This window comes from Rhincodon typus, chromosome 29 (genome assembly GCF_021869965.1).
Source record: "Rhincodon typus isolate 14 chromosome 29, sRhiTyp1.1, whole genome shotgun sequence".
Taxonomy (NCBI): Eukaryota; Metazoa; Chordata; class Chondrichthyes; order Orectolobiformes; family Rhincodontidae; genus Rhincodon; species Rhincodon typus.
The window spans coordinates 33,056,303-33,066,119 of record NC_063360.1 but is presented as its reverse complement, the minus strand read 5'-3'; the positions used below and the strand labels follow the sequence as shown (position 1 = coordinate 33,066,119).

Below are 9,817 nucleotides of genomic sequence, written 5' to 3'. Positions count from 1 at the left end.
TGGTGGTAGTGGGGAGGAATACCCAGATAGGATTAGGGTGGATTACATTTTTGCAGCAATCTTCAGCCAAAAAGTGTCGAGTGGACGACCCATCAAGGCCTCCTTCAGTGGTCCCTAGCTTACAGATACCAGTCTACAGCCAATTTAATTCACTCCACATGACATCAATCAAGAAATGGTGGGAGACACTGGACACAGCAAAGGCTATGGGTCCAGACAACATTCTGGCAATAGTGCTGAAGACTTGTGCTCCAGATCTTGCTACTTCCCTAAGCAAACTCTTCCAGTACAACTGCAACATTGACTTCTACCTGACAATATGGAAAATTGCTCAGCTATGTCCTGTCCATAAAATGCAACAGAAATCCAACCCTGCCATTACCGTCCCTTCAGTCTACTCTTGATCAGTGCAACGACAGAAGGTATCAACAGTGCTATCATGCAGCACCTGCTCAATGACGCCCAGTTTGGGTTCTGCCAGGGCCACTCAGCTGCTGACCTCATTACAGCCTTGGTTCATACATGGACAAAATTGCTGAACTACACAGAGGGGAACAGAGAGTGACAACCCTTGACATCAGGTTGCATTCGACTGAATGTGGCATCAAGGAGCCCTAACAAAACTGGAATCAATGGGTATCAGAGGAATATTCTCCACTGGGAGGAGCGATACGTGATCCACTGGACCAGGGTTGTGGTTGCTGGGGGTCAGTTTTCTCAGTTCCAGGACATCCCTGCAGGAGTTCCTCAGGATAGCATCTTAGGCCAAACCATCTTCAGCTACTGCATAAATAACATTCCCTCCATCATAAGATCAGAAGTAGGGATGTTCGCCAATGATGGCGCACAATGTTCAGAACCATTCGCGACTCCTCAGATACTGAAGGAGGTGCATACTCAAATGCGAAAAGATCTGGGCATTATCCAGACGTGGACTGACAAGTGGCAAGTAACATTCACGCCACAGCAATTGCCAATGACAGACAGACAGACAGACAGACAGACAGACAGACAGACAGACAGACAAAATCAACATTCTTTGATATTCAATGATATTATCATCACTGAATCCCCCATTATCAATACTATGGGAGTCCCCATTGACTAGAAAGTCAACTAGACTCGCCATATAAACACAGTGGCTACAAGAGCAGGTCAAAGGCGAGGAACACTGCAGCAAGAAATTCACCTCCTGACTCCCCAAAGCCTATCCAACATCTACTAAGTTCAAGTCAGGAGTGTAAATATAATATTCCACACTTGCCCAGATGAGTGCAGCTCCAATGATACTCAAGAAGCTCGATAGCATCCTAGACAAAACAGCCTACTTGACTGGCCCTACATCCACTCTCTTCACCAATGCGCTATAGCAACAATGTTTACTATCCACAAAAGTCCTTTAGTTGCAGTATATTAGAATTTTCCAGCAGTCACTTGGGGCAGGGATGCTGGAGAGCAACTAGAAATGTAAATTGGATGTCCCTCCATATTCAGTGTATTAATGTAGAGCTCTTAATAATCTCAGTATTTATCTAGAAGATACAAGATACACTGCAGAAATTCAAAGATCCTCAGACAGCGCTTTCCAAATCCACGACCACCTCCATCTACAAAGACAAGATCAGTAGATACATGGGAACAACATCACCTTCAAACTTGCCCTCCAAACCACTCACCACCCTGCACTGGAAATATATCACCGTTCCTTAACGGTCACTGGATCAAAATCCCGAAATTCCCTCCCTCAGAGCATTGTGGGTCAATCCACTGCAAGGGGAACTGCAGTGGTTAAAAAGGTGACAGCTCATCACCACCTTCTCAGGGGCAACTAGAAATGGGTAACAAATGCTGGCCAGCCGGTGATGCCCACATCTCACAAAGAAATTTTAAAATTAATTTAAATTACTAATTGATCAATTAAAGATGGTAGTGATTGGCACAGCCATAATCTCATGACACAGGGTTTAATGCAATTTCAGTCAGGATCATACAGCACGGAAACAGACCAGTCAGCAGATCTGACCAGTCAGCAGGTTTAAACAGTCTAGATGCTATTTCCAGAATGAAAGACATGATCTATTGGTGGCGCTAGAGCTTCCCTCCTGCCACATGACCAATAACTTCTGACCGTGACGCAAAGTTTAACTTATAGAATTGAAAGATTAGGAGGTGCCCAGGAATGTTTCCTGCTATCAGGCTAGTCATTTCATAGGAGTGACATTTGAAAACTGCATTAAAAACAAACAATTTTCTCACCGTTTTATTAACCCATGAAATCTGAAGTGTTTTTAGACTTTTTTGGCTTCGTAACTCAGTGAATTAATCTTTGCCTGGAGGAATTGGGATAGAAAACAGATGACAGAAGAAACATACAATATTGGGTAGCCAAATATTGGAGATCAAGCTTGGTGGTGCTTACCAATTTGCATGGCCCTGAAGCAGCCATGTGTGCCAAGTTGGAGATGATGGCAACAGGACAGCTTACTTTTGGATTGCATATGGTTGCACGTGCAGAAAGCTCAGAGGCCTCTAACATCAGCATGAATGCTGGCATAATATCAAAGCAGCTTTAATAGACAACAGATGCAGACCCTGAATTGGACAGTGGAGCAATAAATTTCGGTACATCTAAGAAGTGACTGATGCACAAAGCCAAAGCGTGAAGGTAGGAATGACGCTACGTAAATACTGAGATTATTAAAGGCTCTACATTCATACAGTGAATATTTGAGGGGCATCCAATTTACATTTCTAGTTGCCCTCAAGCATCCCTGCCCCAAGTGACTGCTGGAATATTCTAAGTACTCCAACAGAAAAAAGGTACAAGAAAATAACATTTGCCCCTTTGAACCTCTGTAAAATAATTTCATCAAGATTGTCTGGAAAAATCAGCACTATAATCTTTTTTCAGCACAGCAGAAATATCGGTCAAGTATCTGTCCTGATCGGGCAGTAATGCGCAATGTACATCACTGCAACTTAAAATATTATAAAAATGAATGCAATAAACACAAGTTAACTTACGTACCAAAGCAAACTGCTTTGCTAAATTAAAATGTACACATGGACTATTCTACTGAATCCCCACTACAGTTTGTTATACTGCATTAATTATGGAACATACACAAGAGATCCCCGTCAATAGCAACTAAATCTGCAATAAAAGGATATTTCAATTGACCAACATTGCATACTTCATTAATGTTGCCATGCCATTAAATTCAGAAATAGAACAGCACAAAGTGTCAGGGTCATACAGAATGGAAAGAGATCTTTTGCTTCAACCAGTCTACGCCGACCACGTTTCCAAAATAAACTAGTCCCACCTGCCTACGCTTGGCCCATAACCCGCCAAACCTTTCCTAGTCATGCGTAATCCACAAGTACAATCAACTGCAAATACGCAAGTTTTTAAAAAAGCTGATCCACTCAATTTTGTGCTATATATTGTATATGGAGTAATTAATTGAACTAAGCCTATTTTTATAATCGTTACTATTAAGCTAAGAATGACAACATAGGAGTCAAGGTGATTCAAAACATTATAACCTCTGAGGATAGAGATTAAAATTATGTTAGCCTTTTCCTTTTTTTTGAAGCATAAATCAATTTAAAAACTGTGGCAATTGGTGCCAGAAGTAATTTTTGTACATTACCATTGTGTCGCTTACAGCATTGTGCTTTGAATTGCCATTGAAAGTAGTTTTCTAGACTTTCACAAGGGTTGGATGGATTGATTCACTGGCAAGTCATTGTCAAGAGCACCACCTACTATCCAACAGTCAAATACACATCATTGATGTTCATGATGTGGAGGTGCCAGTGTTGCACTGGGGTGGACAAAGTCAAAAGTCATATAACACCAGGTTAATAGTCCAACAGGTTTATTTGAAACCACAAGCTTTCGGAGTATAGCCCCTTCGTCAAGTGAAGTGACAGAGCTGCACACAGGCACAAAATTTATAGGCAGAGAGATCAAAAGATCATACAAATGGTGTGAGTGGAGTGTCAAATAGTAAGTCCCTGCAGGTGATCAAAGGCATCAGACCATGTGAATAAAGTGTCAACAGCTGACTAACAAGTCAAAGAATGATCTATAAATCAGATTAATTAAGGCAAGGACATAATTACAAAAAAAAAATTAAAAATAAAAAAAAAAAAGGTGGTGCTGGAGATAAACCAAATGGCTGGAATAACATGATAGGTATAAGAGTGGCTAGACTCTCAGCACGTGAAAGTAATAAGTAATCCAAAACTATTAAAACTGATTAAGGTAGAGAGAGCATAACAATTTATCAAGCGATAGTGTCAGAACAGGACAGTAAGGAGTACTTTACAGATACTGAACAACATGGTAGGGTCACGTAGCTTGACAGGAACAGAAGATCATAGTTGAGGCCATCTTCGTGAGTATGGAACTCGGCTATCAGTTTCTGCTCGGCAATTCTGCGTTATGTATCTTGAAGGCTGCCTTGGAGAAGATTTACCTGAAGATCGGAGACTGAATGTCCTTGACTGCTGAAATGCTCCCCAACTGAGAGGAACATTCCTTTCTGGCAATAGTTCAGTTGTGTCCATTCATCCATTGTCTTGGATTTGCACGGTCTAGCCAATATACCATGCCTCGGGGCATCCTTGCCTGCAGCGTATGAGATAGACAACATTGGCCAAATGAGTATCTGTCGCGTATGAGGTGTTCCTACATGTGGTGCTGGTATCCAGGCCGATGATCTATCATGTCTTGCAGAGGTTGCCACGGCAGGTGTGTGGGGCGTTGTGGTCAATGTTGTCCTGAAGGAGGAGTAGTTTACTGCAAACGATGGTCTGTTTAAGTTCTGGCAGTTGTTTGAAGGCAAGGTGGTGTAGGGATGATCTTGGCAAGATGCTCATTGTCATTGATGACATGTTGAAGGCTGTGAAGAACATGGCGTAGGTCTCTCCGCTCCGGGGAAGTACTGGACAATGAAGGGTACTCTATTGGCCATATCCAGCGCCTTCATCACCTGCAGAGACTTATTATTTGACACTCCATTCACAAGGTGTATGATTTTTGATCTCTCTGCCTATGAATTCTGCACCTATTTCACATATTTAGTATTTCAATGTTTTAGTTCATTTTTAAAAACCAGTGTATTTGCAAGGAAACCAGCTTGCATAGGGGCTTCCTCAGCTTCTCAAGGTTCCACTTAACACACATTTGCAGGTGGGCTGCTGCAATTTGACAAAGATTTTACTGTATCCAATTAAACAGCTGATACTATGGCAAATGCAACAGACAAATTATTAGAATGTTATTAAGCAGAAAATAGATGTTTGCACCCTTGATTGTTCTGCAATATAGTTAATTGTCTAAATATGCAGGTCTCGATATGCCACCCAGTTACATTTGTTTTCAAAGCCTGCAAAATGAACTAACTGGCCTGGAGTTACCTCTAATATGTAACATCTGGATTGGGTCAACTCTACCCTCTTTAAACCAGACATCCAGACATCCAAACCTCTGCTGCCCATGTCTTAACTTGCAGCAAATCTCAACTCCCATCACTTTTGTGCCCATTGACGGATCCAAGTGAAGCAACATTTTGATTTAAAAGTCTTCACCTGGTTTGCAAATCTCTCCCTAACCTTGTTTCTCTCCTTCTCTGCAATCTTCTCCAATCCCACAACATTCATATCAGCACTCGTCAAATTATGGCCTTGTAAATATTACATCTTATAACTGTTTTAGTCATGGTGGCTTTTCTTCCAGTTGTTTAGATCCCAATGACCTCCTCTAAATATAGTAGGAAAATGACAGATAGTAAAAACTAAAATAATTTAGCCTTCATGAAAAGGTACCAAGTCTTGCTTAGATTTATGGATAATAGCCTCTGTACTGTTAAATTTTTCTTTACCTCGTCTACATATAGGTTGAAAATACGAGCGAGAGCGAGTGCGCGAGAGAGATCGCACATTTGCCTAAGGCATAACATGTGAACCCAAATATGGTCTTCATCCATCTGTATCATATTTTCCACGTGTTCCAGTCAGCAGGTCTTAATGGCTTCCCTCTTTTGACACAATCCTGTAAGAAAATTGTAGGCATACAACAGCCAAGAAAGGATTCTGGTCTCACATGATTTACTGCTTCATCAGCCAGCAATATTGATGAATCAGACCACAAGGTAATTTCTTTCCCACTCCTATCAATATTCTCCTTTTTCTGACAGTGACGTACACATTTTTAAAAGACAACACAACTGTTTTCCCTAAAAAAAAAATTAAAACACTGACCTTATTAGCTGATCCAACTGGAACAGAGAGTCTACTCCGACAGGAACAAACTTCCTGGAAATGGCAAAAACAAAATAATTTTAATCCATTGCCAATATGAACTGCAATTTATAATTGAGTAGAAGGGGATAATTTACTAAAAGCAAAATTTCTCATGTAGTTACTGTAAGCCATTATGGGGTTCTGTTGCTATCCATATATAAAAAAAACTATATATGTCACATTACATATCTCACCTCATGCCCACGTGCACAATTTCAGAAGTCACTTGAATATTGTTATTCAACAATGCAAACAAAGTTATTGCAAACGTTGAATTTATACTTTTTAAATGAATGTTATGTAATCTACTCATGATGTTTTCTGTGAAGCACAGTGTATATATTAAGGTCAAACCAAAAGAATTTTCCTTTGCTAGTTTAAGTTTAAATGCAATCTCTGAACATGCTACACAAGCGGAGGTCATCTAATTCAGTATACTGCACAAATTAAACTAAGGCCTCTGGGTTTTATGCTTGTGCTAAACCTGGAAGTGACTTATTTTTAAATCAACTAACCTATCAGGGATCCAAATTACAATTCAATAGATTTATTAACCTAAAGAAACACTTAATGCAACTGTAGAAAACACCAATTTTTTTTAAAATAGCATGGTCTTACAAACAAGGAAACACTTGCCACCTATATCTTTGCATCTGGCTTGAGGTGCTAGGAAGCGATTTATCGCCACTTTAAGGCAAGAATGTACATTACATTCATTGACATTACTCTTAAACTATACACATCATTTACTTCTCTCCTACAGATTCCTGTTCAAGGACATGTATAAAATAGTGGATTTATGAAACAAATGACTCATTACATCACTTTCTGATGGGGGCCATCTAATGGTGAACTTTTGCTGTTGGCTGAAGGTGCTAATCCTCAAGTAGCAGTTTTGATACAAGTGCTGGGCATGAAGATTCCAGGTGCCTTTCTAGGTTATTTAATTTTTGGTGTTGGCACTATTGCAGTAACCACCGTGGTGAATACGGCTCCAGTAAATTTTCCTCCATCAGACACGAATTCTAGGCATGATAAATTAATGTATCGGCAGTCACACTTGCAAGCACCTTTGAAGCCAAGTTTTGGTCATCTCACTTGAGATTTGGCTCTCTCATCATCCAGAATGATTTTCCTTTAGGGGTGAGGGTGAAGTAACAATGATAACTTGCATATGATGATGGTGCTCCCAAGAATCATCTGCCTTTGTCCTTGTAGTGGTTGTGGGCTTGGAAGATGCTGTCCAAGGAGCCTTGGTACATTGCTGCAATAGTATAGACCCATGGTTTAGTACAAAAGGGTCAGCTGGATATTATTCAATGCTTGATTCATGAGTCAGTTGAAAAAGCAGTAGCTGCTTACCCTATATATGTATCAAGTTTTGCATCAAGGGAAGTTGTCTATCACTGGGGATAGGAGGTAGCAGAATTTGCCTACTACTCCCAGTTAGACGTTAGACGTTAGACGTTAGTGTGGTTGGGACAAAGATGCAATACCTTGTCCGATAACACAATGGTCTTAATACTTATAGTCAGGGTAAATAACTTATGGCAAGTGAGAAATGAACCATGCGCCCTGTTAGCTGAGATTCTGTGTGGGTGACTAGCACCACAAGTATGGAGTAGTTCTTGGATCAAGACAATCTTTTTATGTTTGCTTTCAACAATGATGTTTTGTACAGATTATCATCTGATCTGGTATGCAAGTAGACTCCTCCATCTTTTCAGCAAAGGCAAGAGGTCAGAAGCATGAAAACGCCAAAACGAGTTCAAGAGCTAGCACATCATGCTGTTTCACTCCTTTCTTTAGAGATTGTCAGAACTAGAACCAATTATAGAATGTAGCTTGCTTCTGTGTAGTCATGGAAGGAGCAAATTAAACCAAAAAAACTTTGCCTAGCAATTTTTCACAAAATTTTGGGAAGTCCTGCTCCAGCAGAGTTGAATGACTTACCAAAAGGAAGCTTAAAGAATTAAGCCCTATGCTTCTCTCGCATCTACAAGATACAGAAGACCATGGCAACCTTGGATTTGCTGGTATGGAAATTGTACTGCATTTCTCCTACACTATCACAAAACAGATGAAGTATTTGAATGACCATCCAAATCCAAATCCAATCCTAATCCGAGTGACACTGGGGAGTGAAACGTTCTTTTAGTTATAATCTCATTACTTTTGTTTCTGTACAGTATGATTTTGTGTGGCAACACTGGTGGAGCAGAGACAGTGGTCGCCATAAAATTACAGCAACGGACTGGACTTTCTACACTTCAGCAGTCAACTGGGGTGATGAGGATTTATTCATCTAATGCATCCATATCAGAAAGCTACAGGACAGCATTAAGCAGAGGCAGTATCTGTCTCACAGGAGCAACAGATATCCAACTGGGCTCCTATCAGGGAGGACTAAATCAACTGCAGTTCAGAAGGCAATGCTGACGATGGCAGGTTCGAGTGAATTCTTTGCTGTTGGGGAATGAAGAAATGGTAGAGGCATTGAACAAGTTGTGTGTCTGTATTCACAGTGAAAGACAAGTTTCATCACAAAGACAGGAAAGAATGCATAAAATGCATCCTGTACAATGATTGCTGGTTGAATACAGCAAAGAAATTAGTATTAACAAGTCAGGAAAAGTATTGAAGAACCACAAGGGACTAAAATCAAGACAAACCCCCAGAATCTAAATTGTTGGTTTAGGAACTCTAGGGTGTAAGCTGTTAGTAGATGTGCTAGCTATGATTTTCCAAAATTCCTTGGAGTCAGGAATGACCCTATCAGTTTGCAAGTTAACAGATGTTAGATCATATTAAGAAAAAAAAAGGAAGGAGTGGCCTACAGGCCACTTAAAGAAGTTTAATACATCTAGAAAAGCACGGTATTACTAATCGAGCCCGTCTATTACATTGAATTACATCGAATTACATCTTTACTGAAAGACAAAATCCTCTGATGGGAGTTCTTGAAGATGTAACTGCTAGACTAGATAAAGAAGAACTGGTAGTTACAGTGATATGATCTCAACTGATGGTATTGCTGAACAAGTCAGATTCCACACCGAAATCTGGCTTGATTATTTAAATTTAACAAGGTCTTTCACTGAAAGAAAAAAAAGGTACATAATGACACACACAAAAAACAGTAAACTGTAATTTCATCTACACCATCAACAGCATGACTTTGCAGCACTGAGGGAATTCACCTTTTTATCACATCTATAGGTTGGACTTAACTGTTTCCCCAATTCCCAGTCTTGACTTAAGTAACCACTTCTTGGATTAGTGACACTACTGAGCGCAGACTCTGCTTCAAATAGCCCGAGGGTTGTAAGCAACACCTCCAATCTGGAATTTACAAAATAAAATCCTTACACTGATGTCACCAGCTTCTGAACTGTTCTAAACTATTTCCTTTTAGGAGAAGGGGGATAGTAGGAACTGCAGATGCTGGAGAATCCGAGACAACAAGGTGCAGGGCTGGATGAACACAGCAGGCCAAGCAGCA

The 9,817-nt window shown here is 40.3% G+C and overlaps 1 long non-coding RNA gene across 3 annotated transcripts in view; it reads right to left on the bottom strand.

Annotated features, from left to right (window-relative positions):
- LOC125486458 overlaps window positions 1–9,817 on the bottom strand; it is a 267,656-nt gene that overhangs the window by 222,617 nt on the left and 35,222 nt on the right. For 2 of the 3 annotated variants that reach the window (XR_007265118.1, XR_007265117.1), the window contains exon 2: window positions 6,274–6,327. This is a non-coding gene — a long non-coding RNA (uncharacterized LOC125486458). Of the gene's footprint in view, window positions 1–5,905; window positions 6,065–6,273; window positions 6,328–9,817 lie in introns of those variants that run through there. The other variant, XR_007265119.1, reaches the window with a different exon arrangement.